Source organism: Miscanthus floridulus, chromosome 5 (genome assembly GCF_019320115.1).
Source record: "Miscanthus floridulus cultivar M001 chromosome 5, ASM1932011v1, whole genome shotgun sequence".
NCBI classification, from domain to species: Eukaryota; Viridiplantae; Streptophyta; class Magnoliopsida; order Poales; family Poaceae; genus Miscanthus; species Miscanthus floridulus.
This window is the reverse complement of record NC_089584.1, coordinates 73,408,762-73,430,831: the sequence shown is the minus strand read 5'-3', so window position 1 is coordinate 73,430,831 and position 22,070 is coordinate 73,408,762. Positions and strand designations below refer to the sequence as shown.

Here is a 22,070-nt window from a genome sequence, read left to right as displayed (position 1 = left end):
GCTAAATGCGACCAAACGAACAGGCTGCGAACCACCGGTTCTCCACTACATCAGGAAGGTATAAACAGTGTGCTCGTCTGGTTGCTGCCACTGTTGTATTGTACTGTGCTCTCGCGTCGTCCCTATACAGCGTAAATAATAATAATAATAATAATAATAATAATAATAATATTGGTGGCCAATAAACAGTTGCTCTCAACCTTTCGTTCCGTGGCTCCTTTGTTCGATCCTGCCACGACCGCGTCGCGCGCTCGCGCCCTTCACGCCCTGAGCGTGCCTCGTTGCGGCCACGTCCACCTACCTCTCTCTCTCTCTCTCTCTGACCCATCATCCCCTTTCCCAAGATCCGAGCCGCGGCCATGACCTGATCGTCTCCAAGTACCTGTACTTGGCAGGAGCAGATTGCAAGGAGCCACTGCTGCGAGTTCCTGGCGATGGTGGCCGTTGCGGCGGGAAGGCGGGCCGGGGCCGCCGGCGCCGTTGGTGGCCGCCGGCGCTCGGGCTGCGGCGCGGGGCAGGCGCAGCAGAACAGTCACCTGCAGCAGAAGCTACTGGCGGTCGCCGTCGCCACGCGCTTCGCTGAGGCCGGGCCGCCGCCGTCCGCGGAGGGCTCCGGCGCCGGCGCCGGCGGCTGCTGCGTCGAGCTCCTCGATTGCCTCCTCGGGGCTCTGAACGTCAGCGTGGCCACTGTGACCCCCGCGCCAGCGCAGTACGGGTGGGCCGTGCGCTCGATCCGCCCCCGCGGCGGCGGGTCCGCCAAGGACCGCCACGCCGACGCTCCCTCGGGCCGCATCGCGGGCAACGGCGCATCCGCCTCCGCCGCCGCCTCGCTCTACACCATGCAGGGCAGGAAGGGTGTCAATCAGGACGCCATGGTGGTCTGGGAGGTACAATCGATACCGTCATCAGCATTTCTCGTGTCCATCCAGCAACTAATTTGTTTATTAGTTTTTCCCATCTTCCCGATTGCTTGATCTCTGTCCTGCCGATTCATCTCCGTGTCCGTGATGTGAAACTCGTTTCGCGGATGCTCTAGAAGCATGTTCCGATACAACGGCGAAAGCGAAACATTTTCATGGTTTGCTGAGCTCTGCTTTGGCCAGATGTGATGTTAACGTGCAAAAGGAGAACTGTCGTCTGGCCTTTTGTGATTTTTTAAACAGGAGTTCTTAATAGGTATATGCTTGAGCTGGCATAGACAGCGAAAGATTTAAACTTTGACCCAGGGGATTTTTTTATTTTTAACACTTTTTTTAAACTATTTTTAAATCTGATACTGTTTAATTTTTTTTTTTCAAATCTAACACTTTTGGCCGCGCCTATTCGCATGGCGCAGCAAATTCAAGCTGCCGCGTTATGAATGGGAACGCGGCAGGGGTGCCAACGTGGCAACGTCCTGGCCCGTTGGTCGCTGACGTGGCGGGGCCGACGCACCGTCCACCATGGCGTGGCAAGGCTGACGCGCCCACAGCCATGGCACGGCAATCAAAGCAGCAGCAAATGGAACAAGGCACTTTTGTTATGTTCTCACATGAGCCAAGTTATTTCGCCGTGTCGGTTTAACGAATAGGTCAGCAGGAAGGTTAAGTGCACGAGACAATCAATACACAAGTTTATCAATACTAACTTGTACACGACCCAAGTTCATCGCAAGTTCGACGATACCTCTGTTCTACATAAGTTCAGCAAGTCATAACTACGGCACAAGTTTATCAATACATAAGTTCGACATTACTCGACATACTACATGTTCCATCAGTATATGGGTGTCCGAGTACAAGTGCATCATGTCATCCTAAAGAACTCCTACGACTCAGGAGTATATGGGTACCGCGGATGTCGCTGCCTCTTCGGACGTGAAGGCAGCACGTTAGGGGTGAACCCAACGTTGGTACGGTATCGCTGGCGGTACACCCGGCGGTACTGCTGAGTGTAATTAGGACATTGTAATTATAATATAGGCATCGTTACTTACAATGTTTAAGTAATTGTGACATATATGGCGAAGGGTTGTTTCAAGTACTTGTTCGTCGAACTGTGTAGGAAATGGTGCATCACCAAGCTGAGACATCCCAATCTCACCGTAGTCCTCTTCCTCGTCCTCGTCCTCGTCCTCCTCAACGTCGTGCTCCGCAGGACCCTTGCCTGCATTGCCGGGGTACGAACATAAGAGGTCCCACCAGCCGTCGTGTCGGAGGAACCTTCTCGTGTCGGCATAGTGCTCGAGAGTAAGGAACTAGACAGGTCCGGGTCATAGGGCATCTCCCACGGAGTATCCACGCAGCTGAGCTTCTGTGCCAGCTTCTTGCAGCTCCTCACTTTCTGCAAAAAAAGAAAACACGGATGAATGAGTTATGGGAACCATTTAACCACTATCATGGCTTTGAGAATAGAACGTACATCGACGAAGACATGTAGAATGTCGTGCGGCTCCCCTCTGGTCTCGTGAAGTCGCACGGCTGCTTCGTTTGACAGACTTGTCAACTGTGATGCCTGCATACACAAGCGAGCTAAGTTCGTATCGCTACAATTCATAGGAACGCCGACGTGCAGTTGTATTGAAATTCAAATTTCTTACCACGTATCTCTGTAGCGGGGCTCTCTGAAACTGTGTCTCCATCCTTGTCGCCTCGTCGTACGCATCAACGATGACATCCTCGTCTTCATCCTCATCAATTGGCTTGTTAATGTAGGGAGCCTGCATATGTGTGCGGGTACTCATATGCAACCATTGGAGGTAGTGGTCGAAGTTACGTTGGTCGTGCGGCGGTATCTCGGTGATCAGGACCCTTTGCCAACTGTCCCAGTCGTGGATGAACGTGACGTGCGTCACGGCCCAATTCTTCTCCTTGCACCTGTTCCTTCGATCGTACCTACAAGTTTAACATAAGTTAGTGGTTGTATGTATGCACATGACTGCTAAATTGTTATGTTTTAGTTGTCGCACCCGTGCAACTTTCTGTTGGTTGTGTACAGCGGCGGTGGGCATGGCTGCAATCTTCCGAACTGCCTATACACCCTTATAGGGTAGTGCATCTCGACTACGTGGAAAAAAATTAGTGGCCCGTTAAAAAGCCACTCGTCCGACTCTTCCTCAGTGCGAGGACTCAGGTACTCATCTAGCTCGAATCTGGATCAAGGACACCAATTCACCTGAAAGTTAGGTAACTGCAGTTAGGTTTTTGGAATAATAAAAAAGCAACAACACCGACTAGCAGTATCAAAATGGTCGTTACCTAGTGCTGTGTCAGGACGTCTAGCGTGTCTAAGTACTGTCTGTACCGCCGCTTCGGGTTTCCTATCTCCGCTTCTTGCCAGACGTACAGAGCAGTCGGTCCTACGTCCACGTGATTTCATGCCTACATTGAATAGGATAGTCAGTCACAAGTGCGGCATCAAGTTTGAGGAAAATAAAAAATCGATGCACTTACAGGTAAACCGTGAACAATGGGCCTCCCGACTGGCTATCGCTCCCAACACCAAACCTGTAGTAGGTGGGAACAACCTCCTAGGTTGGCACCTCCTGTACTGCGTCGGCAGGCAACGCAGAGCTGATGATAGATCCATGCTAGGACCGCGCTGGCTGTACGCTATTATATTCTTCCATGGCTGGCTTAGTATGTTGAGGAAGGCCCAGCTGATGGTGTTACCCGACGCGTCGGGGAACAAGAAGGCGCCTAAGAAGTGCCACAACCACACCCTAGCATACCTCTTGACCTCCTGCTCTGGAGCGTTTGGGTGCAGCGGCGCCCCAGAGTTTTCTGTTATCCAGACCGAATTGACACCGGATGTTTTCCTGAAATATTTTGCAAACATTAAATTAGAGCTGACACCGGATGTTACATGAGAGCTGAGGGAACAAAAACAAACATTAAATTAGACAAAGACAATACGCATCATAAAAGTTATGTACTACACCCTCCATCTAAATAGCAAAATAATTTGCAGAATATGTGCTGGTGTCAAAATGGTAAATGTTTGGAACGTAGAAATTCTTACTTTGCTCTCTTATCATCCTCGTCCTCGGGTGGTCTTCTGCCACAGAACTGCTCCACCAAGTCCATCCAGTGATCCTTATCAAGGATCACAGTCACTGGAAGACCCCCAAACCGTAGACATAGTATCATCTTCACGTCCTGCACCGTGATAGTCATCTCGCCGCACGGAAGGTGGAAGGTGTGGGTCTCTAGCCTCCACCTGTTGGTTTTTAATTCAATACAATAAGTTTTTTAATTCAAACAATGAGACAAATCAATGCTTTGTATTGTCGCAAACATGTATCAAATCATACCTATTGACAGTAGCAGTGAGAAGTGCAGGGTTGAGGATCGGTAGCCCAGTGTTGAAGACCCGGACGATCTCAAGGAAGCCGGCACGCTGTATGTACGGCTGGTATCGCTCGTCCCAACGGTGCGACTGGTGCGTGCGTAGTCTAAGAGGTAGCAAGTCCTCCTGAAGCTCCGGCAGGTGCTTGGCTCGGTGGTCCTTGTCGTAGTGCACCTCAAGAATGGGGTACTGCGGATGATGATCCCTCATCCTGGTTCTAATTTCAAATGGATGTGTTAGAACAAACATTAAGAGTACTATAATATGATGGAACATTAGTGCATAAAAACAAAGTAATTGTAAAAGGAATAAACTATACAAACTAATCTAATGTTAACACCTATACTAACTATTCTAAGTAACTATAATAACTAACTAAACTATACTAACTATAATAACTACGAACACTAACTATATTAATATTAGTACCTATACTAACCAATCTATTATTAATACCTATTCTAGCTGTAATGATAAAAAACAACTAACTAAATATACAACTACAAACTATAGTACAACCACAATAATCTCATCACATTCCGAACCCTAACTAATCAGTCAAAAAAAATTAAATCCTAACCCTAACTAACAAACATTCGAATCAAGCTACACAATGGAGAAGGAATTACCTTGACAATGGCTGTAGGGAAGATTGGGCTCACCCCAAGGTCGGCACAGTGCCAACAGCTGACCAACGGCGAGGAGAGGGAGGGAGATGGGGGCGGGTCAGGAGAGAGGAGAGGGAGGGAGATAGGTGTGGCTCAGGAGAGGGTGGGAGAGCGGGGAAGGACGAGAGGGAGGCAGGGAGGGAGAGATGGGGCCGCCGGAGGCAATGGCCGGCCGGCGGCGCTGACGAACGCGGCGGGGGTGAGGGGAGACGGCGGCTAGCTCTGGGGAGTGAGGGGAGAGAGGGGAGGGCAGTGCGGAGGGGGAGAGGGGGGCAGGGAGGAGCCGGTGGCGACGGTGAGAGAGCGGGGCTGGCGGCCACGGCGGCGCGTAACTCCTCGACCGAATCTGAGTGAGGGAGAGAGTGAAGGAAAGAGAAGGACGTGGCATTCGACCCTGCCGCGCCTTGCGCGATGGCGTGGCACTGCCGCGCCAAGATCCGCGGTGCGGCAGAGCTGGCCACGTCACCGATCAATGTCCCGGTCGTTGCCACGTCAGCAGTTCTGCCGCGCCGCCATGCATGGCGCGGCAGAGTGGTTTGGCCACGCCACGGCAAAAGGTGCGGCCAAAAGTGTTAGATTTGAAAATAAAAAATAAACAGTGTCAAATTTGAAAATAGTTTTAAAAAAGTGTTAAAAAAATCACCCAGGGCATACATGTGTCATCTCTTCGTAGAATACCTGCCTGACCCCCTCCATCTGGATTGCTAGAATACCACTTCGATTCGTCTCCTCTTGCTTCACATGGATTGCCATGGGATGCTGCCGGTATAGTGTGTTTTACCCTGCACTAGTTTAATCAGAGCTTAATAATTGCTCTCCTGATGGAGAAACCTGGACGTAGGGAAGGGTTCCACATGATTCTCATCCTTATCCTTAGGTTTCCACATATGGACGATCTTATCTGCTTCATGTACTCCTTGAGTTGAACAGTTGATACCTGCCATTTCCATTTGCTTATGTTCTTCTTATAAAGTTATTTTGGTACTATCTGTCCACATAAGGCATTCTTGTCTCTTTAGATTTAGGTTTTGTTACTTCACAGATTTTGGCTATCTATCTGTAGACGCCACATAAGTTGTTCTTATCTCTTTCGACCTAGGTTTCATTAGAATCTGCTTCAAAGATCACTGAAGTTTAAATTACTAAATTTGTTGTTTGTTGCTGTGGCTGTCAGCTTACCACATCAACCATAGCATCCTAATGATTCAGCTGGTAAAATAACACAGCTCATTGCACACATTGCCATTTGGAAATTGTCGTCCATTGAGGGAAACAAGTGTTATTATTGTAATACATTTCCACTCTCTACCCCCTGCTTTAATGATGTGAAAGTGGTTAACTGATTTTAGCATGCCATATTCTTGGATTTCTACAACAACAACAACAACAACAACAAAGCCTTTAAGTCCCAAACAAGTTGGGGTAGGCTAGAGTTGAAACCCAACAGAAGCGATCAAGGTTCAGGCACGTGAATAGCTGTCTTCCAAGCACTCCTATCTAAGGCTAAGTCTTTGGGTATATTCCATCCTTTCAAGTCTCCTTTTATTGCCTCTACCCAAGTCAACTTCAGTCTTCCTCTGCCTCTCTTCACGTTACTATCCTGACTTAGGATTCCACTACGCACCGGTGCATCTGGAGGTTTCCGTTGCACATGTCCAAACCATCTCAACCGGTGTTGGACAAGCTTTTCTTCAATTGGCGCTACCCCTAATCTCTCACGTATATCATCGTTCCGAACTCGATCACTTCTTGTATGACCACAAATCCAACGCAACATACGCATTTCCGCGACACTTAGCTGTTGAATATGTCGTCTTTTCGTAGGCCAACATTCTGCACCATACAACATAGCAGGTCTAATCGCCGTCCTATAAAACTTGCCTTTTAGCTTCTGTGGTACCCTTTTGTCACATAGGACACCAGACGCTTGCCGCCACTTCATCCACCCTGCTTTGATTCTATGGCTAACATCTTCATCAATATCCCCGTCCCTCTGTAGCATTGATCCTAAATATCGAAAGGTATCCTTCCTAGGCACTACTTGACCTTCCAAACTAACATCTTCCTCCTCCCGAGTAGTAGTGCCGAAGTCACATCTCATATACTCAGTTTTAGTTCTACTAAGTCTAAAACCTTTGGACTCCAAAGTCTCCCGCCATAACTCCAGTTTCTGATTCACTCTTGTCCGGCTTTCATCAACTAGCACTACATCGTCCGCGAAAAGCATACACCAAGTGATGTCCCCTTGTATGTCCCTTGTGACCTCATCCATCACTAAAGCAAACAAATAAGGGCTCAAAGCTGACCCTTGATGTAGTCCTATCCTAATCGGGAAGTCATCCGTGTCTCCATCACTTGTTCGAACTCTAGTCACAACATTGTTGTACATGTCCTTAATGAGCCCGACGTACTTCGTTGGGACTTTATGTTTGTCCAAAGCCCACCACATAACATTCCTTGGTATTTTATCATAAGCCTTCTCCAAGTCAATAAAAACCATGTGTAGGTCCTTCTTCTTCTCCCTATACCGCTCCATAACTTGTCTTATTAAGAAAATTGCTTCCATGGTTGACCTTCCGGGCATGAAACCAAATTGGTTCATAGAGACTCGCGTTATTGCTCTCAAGCGATGCTCGATAACTCTCTCCCATAGCTTCATAGTATGGCTCATCAACTTAATTACCCGGTAATTTGTACAACTTTGAATATCCCCTTTATTCTTGTAGATCGGTACCAATATACTTCTCCTCCACTCATCAGGCATCTTGTTCGATCGAAAAATATGGTTGAACAGCTTGGTTAACCATACTACAGCTATGTCCCCGAGGCATCTCCACACCTCGATTGGGATACCATCCGGTCCCATCGCCTTACCTCCTTTCATCCTTTTCAACGCCTCTCTGACCTCAGATTCTTGGATTCTCCGCACAAAGCGCCTATTGGTGTCATCAAAAGAGTCATCCAACTGAAAGGTTGTGTCCATATTCTCACCATTGAACAATTTGTCAAAATACTCTTGCCATCGATGTCGGATCTCATCCTCCTTTACCAAGAGATGCTCCCTTTCATCCTTAATGCACTTAACTTGGTTGAAGTCCCGTGTCTTTCTCTCACGAACCCTAGCCATCCTATAAATGTCCTTCTCTCCTTCATTCGTACTCAAATGTTGGTAAAGATCCTCGTACGCTCTACCCTTTGCCACACTTACAGCTCGCTTTGCAGTCTTCTTTGCCACCTTATACTTCTCTATGTTGTCCACACTCCTGTCTTGGTACAAGCGTCTATAGCATTCTTTCTTCTCCTTAATAGCCCTTTGGACTTCCTCGTTCCACCATCAAGTATCTTTAGCCTCGCGTCCCCTTCCTTTGGTTACTCCACACACCTCTGAGGCTACCTTTCGAATGTTGGTTGCCATCTTGTCCCACATATTGTTTATGTCGTCTTCTTCCTTCCAAGAGCCCTCTTTGATAACCCTTTCCCTAAATACCTCTGATGTCTCCCCTTTCAGTTTCCACCACTTTGTTCTTTCAATCTTAGCTTGTTTATCCATACGGGCACGCACCTGAAAACGAAAATCTGCCACCAAAAGCTTATGTTGAGAAACAACACACTCCCCTGGTATCACCTTGCAATCCAAGCATGCTCGTTTGTCCTTTCTTCTTGCGAGGACAAAGTCAATCTGGCTACAGTGTTGTCCGCTACTGAAGGTCACTAGATAAGATTCTCTCTTTCTAAAGAAAGTGTTGGCTATCATCAGGTCAAAAGCTGCCGCGAAGTCCAGAACTTCCTCCCCCTCCTGATTCCTACTACCATACCCAAAACCTCCATGAACTGACTCGAAACCTGCGCTTGTAGTATCTACATGCCCATTAAGATCTCCTCCTATAAAAAGCTTCTCACTACTAGGTATAGCTCTAACCAGGCCATCTAAGTCTTCCCAGAACTGTCTCTTAGCACTCTCGTCGAGGCCTACTTGGGGGGGCATACGCACTAATTACGTTCAAGACCATATCACCAACGACAAGCTTGACTAAGATAATCTTATCTCCTTGCCTTCTCACTCCCACCACACCATTCTTGAGGCTCTTATCAATCAAAACTCCTACTCCATTTCTATTCGCGACTGTCCCTGTGTACCAAAGCTTGAAACCTGTATTGTCCACCTCCTTCATCTTCTGACCCTTCCATTTAGTCTCTTGAACGCATAATATATTTACACGCCTCCTAGTCGCGGTATCAACTAATTCTCTTAACTTACCTGTAAGTGACCCTACATTCCAACTACCTAAACGGATCCTAGTTGGTTCGACTAGCTTCCTTACCCTTCGCACCCGTCGACTCTGATGCGAAGACCCTTGCTCATTTTTCACTACACCCGGCGCCGATGTAGCGCGCCACTAAGGAAGCGACGACCCGATCCTTGGCTACTTGACACCATGCCCAGATCACGACACGGCGCGTCACGGGGTTGACGACCCGGCCCTTGCCCATTTAACACCATACCCGGGTTCCGATATGGCGCGTCGCTAAGAGGGTTACGCCCCAACGATTTTCTTTCGGGTTTCATCTCCATTTAAGTGGCTAAGTTTTTACATTGGATTTCTAGTTAGCTTTTTTTTTCTTAAACTTAACAGTTACCACTTTCTTGGTGTGTGTGCGCGATGGCTGTGGAGGGACTATCTAGGCTTCTTAATTACTACTTGATTATAAAGTACAAACAAAATGATTTTCCAGTCTCCGTTTCCCCCATTAAGTATATATTTTGAAACATGTATCATGTAGTTGGTTCCAAGAATAATGCTTGCTTTGTACTTGCAGAATTTTGGTTCAAAAGATGATACCGTTTTTTGTGGAGTTTTTGATGGCCATGGACCAAACGGCCATTTGGTTGCCAAGAGGGTCAGAGATGTTCTCCCTGTAAAGCTGAGTGCAAATTTAGGAAAGGGTGAATACAAAGAGATTTCTACTAGCAATGTAAAGAGTGGTACTACTAAAGGAGTTGCAACCGAACACAGGGTTGAAGATACTGATGCTTCCACTGGAAATGAAGAGAATGGCGAGTACCCAGAATTTTTCACGGCACTGAGAGCTTCATTCTTGAAGGCGTTTTATGTTATGGACAGGGATCTGAAAGCACATAGAAATATTGATTGTGCATTCAGTGGTACAACAGCAGTCACAGTAATCAAGCAGGTAGAACTACTATTGTGTTTGTCAAAAAATAGTTTTCTTGTATGGTGTTCCATGATGTCCTTTCGTTACTGTAATCTGCAGTTAGTTTTTAATTCAGCCCGTTTATCTTGCTTTTTCTACAGGGACAAAATCTTATAATTGGCAACTTGGGAGATTCGAGAGCTGTCTTGGGCACAAGAGATGAACATAATCATCTAGTTGCTCTTCAGCTGACAGTGGACCTCAAACCTAGTATCCCAAGTATGTTTTGTCTTCATGTATTGTTCTATTCTAGAAGTCTAATATATGATGATGGATTTCTGCTTTGTTCTTTGCTGTTTATTGCTATGCAGTTCGTAACTAATGGTTCCTGCATCTATATAGTATTCTATGCTATTATAAGCCATCCGTGGATTGGCCCTCAAACTTTACAAGAATTTTCAATTCTAAAAGGTGGATTTGAGTTTATATAGTTTTGTAACAAGTGTAGTAACTAATTCAGTGAGACTCCTGAAATAGGTGCATGTATCTAGGATTTTTAGGAAACTATTTCATGACACACATATGAAAGGAGATTTATGAAAGAAAATTAATACAAGTTAATGTTTGTTGTTAAATTGATCCATATCCTTTTGGCCATTGTAATTAGTAATGACCTTCCCGTGCATTAAATCTTAAAATCACCTATTTGGGCTTTGAGGGTCAGGATGTATAAACTTAGTTAGAGGTCTAAGTGCCCTTTTAGTTTATATTAACTAAAGGCCTCCTTGCAAGATAAGTAAAGGGGGCGTACCCAGTGCAGAGAGCTCCCGCTCTGTGCGGGGTCTAGGGAAGAGTGTTAGTGGCAAGCCTTACCCTCGCCTGTGCAATGTATGGCTTTTGTCTTCTACCTCCGTATTGACTTATGTAAATCATGATAGTGTAAACTTTGTCACTACGATAATTTTATACATTTTTTGGAATGTCAATATTTTGCATTGCCTAAAATTGCAGCATAGTTTTCTGAATAAGGAAAGCTGCAAGTTCTTCGAAATTACTGCTTCCATGAAATGTTGTTGGTTCTAGCTACTCCTATACTTCCAGACTGAATTTGTTAGGTCCTCATAATTTTTTTCTCTCTTAGGGCATGTCAACTGGATGTTTCCAGTTATCCAAAAAAATGGCTGTTTCCTTCTTTTGTTGTGTAACTTTGTTTGCATGAAATAACTTTGGTGTTATGATTTGTAGATATTACCCAAAATAAGAAAAAATGAATCATTTACAGGTGAAGCAGCACGAATCAGGCAACGAAGGGGCAGAGTATTTTCTCTTCCAGATGAACCAGACGTTGCTCGTGTGTGGCTTCCAACTTTCAACTCGCCAGGGTTGGCCATGGCAAGATCATTTGGAGACTTCTGTCTGAAGAATTATGGAATAATTTCTATGCCTGATGTTTCCTACCACCGCATCACAGATAAGGATGAATTCGTTGTGTTGGCGACTGATGGGGTGAGCACAGAGTAACTCAAACATCTTGGTTGCTTAATACTACTTGTTAAGAGCCAGGGAGATTTTTGCTATATGATCATCTGGGTCTCTTTGTTGTCTGTAGGTGTGGGATGTGCTTTCCAATGCCGAAGTTGTTAGCATCATCAGCAATGCTCCTTCACAGGCCTCAGCAGCTCGATTTCTTGTTGAATCAGCTCACCGGGCATGGAGAACACGGTACCCCACATCAAAAACCGATGACTGTGCTGTTGTCTGCCTCTTCTTGAATACAGAAGCAGCAAGTGCATCCTCCAGTTCTGTAACCAAAGTTTGGTGAAGAACGGAGAAGTGAGCAGCGGTAAGCACTCATTGGCTGTTAAATCAAGCACCGGGGTTCCTGCAAATCTTATTACTGCCAAAGATGAGTGGTCTTTTCTTGATGGTTCCTCTGGGTGTGTTACACTGCCAACTTTACCAAAGCCCACTTCAGTTGCGACAATAGCTCAGAAGATTGAGCTTGCCTGCCAATTGAGATGGGATAATTTTGCTGGAGATTTGTTCGCCTTTGTTTGCAATCTTGCATGCATCAGATTTGGTGTGACGTGAAGATAGTGCCAGTTTCATTGGTGAATTGAGTGGAAGTTATTGCGTGCTGGAATGGATAGGTGTGCAGATTTTGTTCTTTTTGTAAAGTATTCTATCAGTTTAGTGAGATCAGTCGGTAGTAATCATATTTGTAATAATACTGTGCCTATTATTGATGGATGGGGTGATCAGATCGATGCATAGGATGAAGTTTCTCCCTTTCTTTTGTGATGTAAATAATTGTTTCGGTTTCCGCAGATCTAAGAAGTTTTCTTTTGTAATATAAAAGACTTTTGCTATTTATCTATTGGCAGATTTTTTTTGGTACTAAATCTGTCAGATTTCTATATGTTTGATTTGTGCTTTAGGATTTGTACTACAAGTGTCTACTAGGTCGTATTTATAAAAAAAAATCTGACAGATTTGATCACATAGAATCTGTCGATAAATAACTAGACACTCTCAATAAATAATTGTTTCGGTTTTTTAGATGTGTTATGTTATAGTTTTGCTTTGTCCAATTAAATTCAGTATTATATTTCCATTGATGTGGCCCATTCCAGTTGGATCATTGGATGTCTAAGAAAGTTTTCCTCTGTATGTCCTGTGTTACGATGGTTTGGAGCTTATATATATTGTGTGCTATGTTGATTGTTGAGTACCATCTGACAAGTACGCTGTAAATAACCAAAGTTGTACGATGAAATTGCGAGAGGTCATATTTACCGCATGCCAAGAAATGGGGTAGTTATGGACTGATTGGTTAGGCTGCAAAGAAGTTTTTGAAAGGCAGAAACAAATGTTGATCATATGATGGTTCACAGGCGATTGGAAAGGGGAATAAAGGGAGCAAACTTTGCAAACTACTAGTTTTTTTATTTAACAAGGAAAACTACAACTGATTGGCCAAGCTATCGCAAAATTTTATGCTCTAAGATGCATTGCAGAAGTGCAATTTGTTTCTTAGGCCATGTTTGAATCAGCTAAAATAAGTTGCAAGCTATAAAAAAAAACTTAAAATGGTCCAAATAGCTCAGCTTATAATATATTTTATAGCCCTTAAACTATTTAGCCATCGGATTATTAAAAAAAACAAGTATTAGCTTATTCTGTTTAGCTATTGCAGTTTATAAAAAGTTTAGCTGATCCAAATAGAGCTTTAGTGTCAATTACTCTGTAGTAGGTTGCGACATTAGTCCAAACAGGTTACGGCGAGCATAAACGATCTAAAATCATTACAAAGATTACAAATCCCTATTACTCAGACGCTAAACAACTAAGTCCGTGGGCTTTTGCTCTGTAACCCATTAGTCCGCTTGTGTTTGATCAGCTGCAATTCGTTGCCAGCAGTTGAACCCGATCTCGATTTCGCTAAACTTTGTGCTAAAAGACTCTCCCCGTCCGAGGTTAGGGGTGGGCTTCCATTGGTTTTGGAGTTTTCATTCTCGCGCGAGTTTTAGTCCAAGAAAATCAGTGGACACTGTGATGCATTGTAGCTGCCTTATGAAGCCTCAGAATTTCAGACCCTTTGACCCTGTTTTGAGCGATAAGCAAAGTTGCAATGCGTAGCTCGCTCTCTGCATGCCAATCCGCACTTGATTCGCCGTCCCAGTTGTGTTACGGTCAAAAGAATAAGCTTGAAAGCAGTGTGCGGGAAGCTTTCACAAATAATTGCACTGAATAATCGGTTCATATTGAAAAGCAGAACGCAATGCTAGATGCCGTCACAGTGTGTACCCTATGATCCACTGTGTACATTAGTGGTTACTGCATTTTTTTTAGATAATGGAAAATTTCCGGCTTCAGCCATCTTCTAAAAAGAAGAAGCATCAATCCAAACTTATTACATTAGCACACCCATAATTAAAACTTATTACATGTTCAAAACTAAAGTCCAAAACGGTAAATGAAAGATCATCCATGCGATGCGAAGAACTCCATGGCTCTCGATTCTAATAGCTTGTAAGCGTCAAGAATCCGTTTCTTGCCGTCATCCGAGCGCTGCAATAGAGCCCAAAACCGTAACCATAATGTTCCCCTGAAAAGAACATGCAAAAAAGTTTTTAGGTGACCTTTATCAAAAACCACATCGTTCCTTGTGATCCATATTGCCTAGCAAAACGCCGCAGCCCCGGTCAATAAAAGATGATTATGGTTGGAACCTCCTAGCTTAGACCAGCTATTGAAAAGATGGTTCGTGTTCCTTGGAGGATTAATGCCACACAAAACAAACACAGCACGCCAAAGAAAACTGGCATAATGGCAATCAAAAAAATAAGTGTTGGATAATTTCAGGTGTGCTAAAAAACAACAAGCCTTACTACCATTCCAATTCCTTCTAGCAAAATTGTCTTTTGTTAGTATCACCCCCTTCTTTAAGAACCAAAGAAAAATCTTAATCTTCAGGGGCACTTTCATATGCCAAGTTTCCTGGGTAACCTTAATCCCGTTATTGACTAGGTATTTGTACATGGATGTAATAGAAAACAAGCCATTATTATTTAAGTTCCAGATGAAAATATTCCGACCCTCATTTAAGTTAATAAAAGCAACTCTCGCAACTAGACTTTGCCATTCCAACAACTTGTTCCCAACTAGTGCCTTTCTAAAAGACACATTGAGAGGAGTGAAATTAAGTACATCAGCCACCGTTGCTTGTTTCTTCCGCACTATATTAAATAAATTCGGGTATTGGATTTTCAATGTTCGGGAGTCCAACCATTTATCTTCCCAAAATCTAATTTAAGTTTCATTGTCTAGTTTAAACTTCCCAAGACTTAAGAAAATGTCTTTGACTCCAGCAAACCATTCAAAAATTGCAAAAACCCGTTTTTCTTTTCAATTTGACTAAGAGTTTTGTTCTTTAGGTACTTGTTCTTTATTAACTCCTGCCAAGTGCTCTCCTCGTTGCAAAGTTTGAAATACTATTCGATGAAGAATATTCAGAGAGTATTCATTTGTGAGCATCGGAAGATCTTCGTTAGCTCTTTTGCAATGGTTGGGTGCCTCTCATACGTGTTTTGCCCCATTTGGATCTCTCTCGAATCACTGAAAGATTTACACATATGTAGAGGTTTTGAGAAGGGGTTGGGGGCATTTTAAGTCAAAGAGAGTGCCTAAGAGTGATCTTAGGCCTTCCGCGGTGTGGTAGAGATGCCCCAAAATGTATGGGCCCCACAACTAGAATTGAGCACCGATGCCAAATGAGCTGCAGTATGAAAAATATTTGGCACCGGAGCCATCTGGGATCGTTGGGACCCACATCGAATAAAATAGCATTCACTGTTTTCTCTCTCTGGTTCAATCGCAGGCACGCAGGCTACTGTTGCTGCCCTATACAGTAAATTAACCTATTTTATGATTTAGGCACCGGTGCATCTACATGTATCGCTCCCATCTTTTTCATGGCTTCACTTCAAATAAGCATCACAACCTGCAGTGTTAGGAGTGATGCCCAAACACTCTCTCTACTTTAGGGATCACTCTTGGAGCACACTGCGGAAGGCCTTAGTGTCCATCCTTTTGTTCTTGGCTTAGAGGCTGGTCAAGTGAAGATCAAGAATTGTTACTCTTAGAGTTTGTCAGCTCCTAGATAGTCTGATGGAGGACTACGTGACCTTCCCAATGGAGTTGAATGTTGGAAGGCTCCTAGAGGTGTGATTGTTCAAGGTGAAGACTGGATACTCGTAGTAAATCTTGAGCCTTTGTAAGTCAAGGGAGCTCAACCATTAGTGGTGCTCCAACATGTACTATGGGGCAGCAGCAACTACTTAGACACCATGAAAAAATCTATTTGTTTCTCGTCCAACTCTTTCTTATATAAATATTACTTCCATTGTATATGAAAGGATCGAGCTACTACCTAGAGGAGGGGAAAATAGGAGTTCCTAAAAAATATAAAACTTGTAGTGGATAATAGGATCGGAATTTCCCAACATTCCATGACCGAAAATTCTGGTTACGATAAATTGAAATTACAAATCAACAAAGATTATGCCTATTTAATCGATTCTACTTGTTACCAATGGGTGGTAGACATGTAGTGAGTTGACTCCTCCCAATCGCCCAAAAGTGAACCTGAACAACAAGAACACAAGAACAAACAAAGAAGACACCCAATTTGTTTACCGAACTTTGGATTCACCTCTTTGAATCATACGTCTCCGTTGAGGAGTTCCCAAGGGAGTGGTTCCTTTCAACCACTTTTCTCACTTCACTAACTTGATCTCTTCCCTTGTGGAGTTGAAATCGGGGCCTTCTCAAACTTCCCGCGGCTCACCACAAGCTCGGGAGCTCGCCAGTACTGGACAAGAATCACAAGTGCTCAAGGATGAGATTGCTCTCTCTCTCTTACTCTCAACCACCCAATCTCTTAATCCAACTCGTTAAATCTCACAATAATCAATCAGTCCTCATAAAGAGGGAGAGATGAGAGTTTCTTTGGCCCAAAGAGCGGTGTCGGGTTCATAAACCCGAGGTCCCTCGTAGACCGGCTTCCGAACAAAGGCTCGGTCCAGTAGGCAACGTTGCAAACAACGCGCAACTCATAGGCTAGCCCAAGTACCTAAACAACAGGCCAGGAGGGCAATCCAATCACCGACCGGAAGGCCTGGCCGAGGAGGAACGGCGCCCGTTTACCGACTCTGGCCCACCTCTCTGACCAGAGCGCTCGCTTCGATCTCTAGCCCGCCTCCGGACGGCCTCTCCGACCGGAAGGCCTGACCAAAGCACTACTTCCGACTCCGACCCTACATCTTCGACCGGGGATGCTGAAGGGTCGAGATGGCGACTAGAGGGGGGGTGAATAGTCTTTTCTAAATCTTAAACGTGTCGGCTAACCGATACAAATGCGGAATTAAAACTATCGATCTAGCCAAGACTATACCCCATTATATATGTTCACTAGCACCTTGCAAAGATAACAATTATGCAACAAAGGTGTCGGGCTAGTTAGAGCTCTCCTAAACAATTCTTGAAGCACGGTTACACAAACCTATGCCACTAGTTCTTTAAGCAACAAGGAAGCTCCTACACATGCTAGTAAGCAAAAGCACAAAGCCAACTAAGCTCACTAGCAATGCTCAATAACAAGGCAACCAATGCCAAATTAGAGAGCGCAAATACTTAGCTACATAAACTAAGTAATGTGACTAACAAGGTTACACAAATCAAATTAGCCACGCAAGAGAGCTACTTCTATGCTACACAAGCAAGAAGATAATTAGCAAGCTACACAAGCTAACTAATTATAAGAGTAACAACACAAGCTCAATGTATATAAAAGTAATTGCAAGCTTGTGTAATGGGGATGCAAACCAACGGGGAGAACAAGGTTGACACGATGATTTTTCTCCTGAGGTTCACGTGTTTACCAACATGCTAGTCCTCGTTGTGTCGACTGCTCACTTGGTGGTTTGGTGGCTAATTGGCATCACCCGCCAAGCCCACACGTCGGGCGCCACAAGAACCTACCCCAGAAGCTAAAGTTGCTCTTCACGACTCCCGCGGGGCGAGCACAAGTGCCCCTCACAAGCACTTCTCCGGAGCGCCGCACAAGCTTCTTGCGCGCTTCAACGGAGACCACCACCAAGCTGTCTAGGAGGTGGCAACCTCCAAGAGTAACAAGCACCACCGGCTTGCAACTCGATCACTTAGTGCCACTCGATGCAACCTCACGATGCAATCACACTAGAATCGCTCACTCACACAATCGAATGATCACTATCAAGTATGTGTGAGATAGAGGGCTCCCAAGCACTCTCAAGCATGGACATAAAGTCCCCTTAGGTGCTCCACACCAGCCATGGCCGAAGGCCACTTCTATTTATAGCCCCAAGGGCTAAACTAGCCGTTACCTCTTCACTGGGCAACGGTCGGGCCGACCGGACGCTCCGGTCGTGTTGACCGAACGCTGGACCTCAGTGTTCGGTCGCCCGTAGACGGCCACGTGTCCCGGTTCCAACGGTCACTTGACTTGACCGGACGCAGCAGCTTTCAACTAACCGGACGCTGAACCCCCAGCGTCCGGTCGTTTTCAGTAAGGTACCGACCTCGACCGGACGCGTCCGGTCACACTTGATCGGACGCAGCCAGCGTCCGGTCACACTCCAGCTTCTACGTCATCGAACGTCAGCCTGATCGGACGTAGCCTGCCAGCGTCCTGTGCATTCAGATCCAGCGTCCGATCAGATGACCGACGCCAGCATCTTCACGATCAACTCGTTTTCACTTCTAACTTCTTCACCCTTGCTCCAATGTGCTAACCACCAAGAAATTGCATCTGGCACAATAGAAAATAGGCATTCCATTTTTCTGAAAGCGCTGAATCCCGAGAGGGACCCCAAACCCATCTCAACCCTGCAAACACCACCTCCTTTGTAGATGTGCCAACACCACCAAGTGTATACCACCATGTGTAAGTGTGTTAGCATTTTCACAATCATTTTCCAAAGGATGTTAGCCACTCAACTTGCCACGCCACTCGATCGTAGCGACAATGCAAAGTTAGATCACTCGAGTGGCACTAGATGACCAATACGCAAATAAGTTTGCCCCTCTTGATAGTATGGTCATCTATCCTAAATCTGGTCATAAACTTCTCTACACACCTATGACCGATGAAATGAAATGCCCTAGGTTATACCTTTGTCTTGCGCATTCCATTCCATCTCCTCCAATGTCGATGCAACATATGCACCAACACGATCAACAATGATATGATCCACTTCATATCATCACGTGATCATATTGGTTCATCGATCTTGACTTCACTTGCTCTTCACCGTTGCCATCGTCCATCGGCGCCAAGTCTTGCTCAAGCTTCACCGCCACGCGGTCCATCACTCCAAAGCCTTTGACTTGCCCTTCACGCTTGCAACCGGTCCATCAAGCCAAGTCTTGTCTTGATCTTCTCCACCTTGATCACATGACTCAATGTCATGTCTCATGTGCATTTAAGCTCCTTCATCATCACATGTGTGAGCTTTGCAACATCTCCAAGCCATTTTCACCCTCATGGCATATGTTGCTCACACACATGTACCTGTGGACTAATCACCTGTGTATCTCATATAAACACAATTAGTCCACCTAAGTTGTCACTCAATTACTAAAACCAAACAAGGACCTTTTAGATGCGCCAAAACCCTGCTCACTGCTCTTCTTCGACTGGCGCGATCAGAGCCGACTGGGATCAACCGACCGGGGACGCCCGCTCGGTAAGGACTAGGAAACAGACAGAGAAAATAAGGCAAGGAGCACAAGTCAAATCGTAATGCCGGGGTCCATACCCTGTACACCTGCGAAAACAGTACTCTGCAACCTCTCTGGCATGGCAGAGCCCAAGCAGTGTTGTAGGCGACTTTTTTCCCCTACAGTGTTGTGGGCACCATTAACTCCCATATGGTAAGGCTCCCTCCACATGTCTCTGGGCATCGACAGTATTGTGGGCGCTGGTATTATCGTACAGGGCGAACATGGTGAAATCCCTTGCATGCCTTCCAGGTATCAATAGTGTGGTAGACACCGACGTCTGCCATACCTAAAGAAGACAACAACCTCCCACATGCATCTGACATCGAACACTGCTGTGGGCGCCTACCATCATCCTGTACCCATCGGCGTGGGCAACAAGGCTCAGCAGCAAACGAATTCCTTCCCTCTCACTTGTAAGGCCATCCCCTTCATCTATAAAAGGGGATACGCTCTCTTCCAACAGACAGATGGATTAGATCGATCAAGTTCACTAGTTCACAACCACAGAACCGTCAGATTCGAACCTCAAGCACATGCTTGAACACTTAGCCCATATCAGGGCTCCCGTCACTCTCGGCCCTTTCGACCGGAGTCCGACCGGACCTCTTGTACACCCATCTTTCTCCTTCTCGTTTGTAACCCCACTACAAACTTCGAGCATCTGGGCTCAGGAATAAAGTCACCGACCGACTTAAACTGGATGTAGAGCACGTTGCCTGAATCAGTATAAACCCTGTGTTATTAAGTACTAGGCCACCTCCGATCACAACGTACGATAAAACTACAAATATTTACTAGTTGGTCACTTTCTGCACCGACAAGCGGTGTTCTTCATGGTTAGAATCAACACTAAGGAGAGAGTGGGTGAGGGAGTATACTCGACCCCCAAAACCCAACCGTTACATCACTTTTCTGCACAGGGCCGAAAGTTCCGGTCAGGATTGAAATTTTTGGGACCTAAAAAGTTAGTAGAGAACCGCATAGCTGGAAACGCATCAAGCCTAAAAATTCTGCATGGAAATTTAAATTCAAAGAGACCCCAGATTGGAAATTCCCCTTGGAGTTTCCGACCTCCTTGACCGGGAACTCCGGATAAACCTATAATTTCTAGCCCAGTCTAGCTTGTTAGACCTTTAATCGTGTTGTCATTTAATCAATCAAAATCCACTAAAGGGTAAGATGTACTTATAACATATTTTTGTATGTTTGAGATGTTCCGCGAACCTTTACATTGGACTTGGTTTTTGTCTTAGTGTGATACAGTGATAAGTTTTCTTTGCTAGTGTGCTTCTTCTAAGGATACAGCTTAGTTTGGTGGTCTCATGGTTATTTCTTAGTTTGTTTTTGTAAGTTCTTAGGCTAGTTCTTGCTATTGGATGAATAGTTCTAATAGATTAAACTTTGTAGCTTCAAGTTTTTGGAGCATCGATATGCATATGCAAGTCATTTTCCCAGAAAATACTATAATTAGATTCAGTTTGAAAATATTTATCCGACATAGCCATTAATTTACTTGATTAATAGTCTCTAAAATATGGGGTATTACAAAAATGGTCCATTATCTAATTTGTTTCTAGCACCGTCCACCTCCGTAAAAAAAAATTGATGTAATTTTAGTTCTATCTCTAGTCAAACTTGCTTAAGTTTAATTAAGATTTAAGGCTATAAGAAAGAGCATCAATATCTACAACATGTATATAAAAAATATATATCTCACGACGAATCTAATAATGCTTATTTGATATTATAAATATAGATCTAAAATAGTTTGACTATTACTTAAATTCTACTTTTTACCGACTCAGGAAGTAAACCACCCAACACTGTTCTGTTGGAACATTTTGGTCATGTTCGCTTTGCTAAAAAGCTATAGCTAAAAATACTATTTATAGATTTAGTATAAGAGAAAAACACTATCCGTTTGCTGAAATAGTACGGCTCGGAAGCGAAGGTAACCTTTGTCTTGGGAGGCCAAGCTTACGCACGCGGACCAAATAAGCCACAAGTTGATTGTCTTGTTGGCGTCGTCTAGTGCACTTTCGATCACATGATCTTTGCGCACGGAGTATGGGCGGTGGTGGCCCCACAGCCAGCTAGGCAAGTCGCCGCGACGGCTGCGACATCCTGGCCTCAAAAGCAGCTCCGAGCTCTCCAGCTTGTCCAGGACGGTGCTTCCTGTGCCACACAACACAATACACCGGAGGGGCAGTTTCGTCATCGTGGTGAGAAACGACCAGCGCAGCACGCAGCCGGAACGGCAGCGGCTGGTGGCCGAAAGGCCGCCGTCCTCACGGGCAAGGGGCGGAAAAAATATTGTCTGCTATGTTTGTGGTCCTGATCATAAAATATGCAACCTGAGCTTAAGTCTTGTTTTGATGGGAGGCTCAATCGCTATCTTAAAAACTTCCAATTTCGTTCTGTTATTTTGCAAGTACTAATTCAGGAGGTCTTGAATGTAGTAGTAGACTATAAAATATTGGATGTGTCTATAAAATACTCGCGTGTTTTAGGTTCTTCCAACATTGGATTTTTTTCTCCGTACCTTGTTCCTCCTCCTGATGCACCACCACCGTCCAATACCCTAGTGTGGCACGGTAG

The 22,070-nt window shown here is 45.0% G+C and overlaps 1 pseudogene; it reads left to right on the top strand.

The window, feature by feature from the left end:
- Positions 1-263: 263 nt before the first annotated feature.
- On the top strand, positions 264-12,519 carry LOC136450074 (probable protein phosphatase 2C 38; annotated as a pseudogene).
- The last annotated feature ends 9,551 nt before the right edge of the window (positions 12,520-22,070 follow it).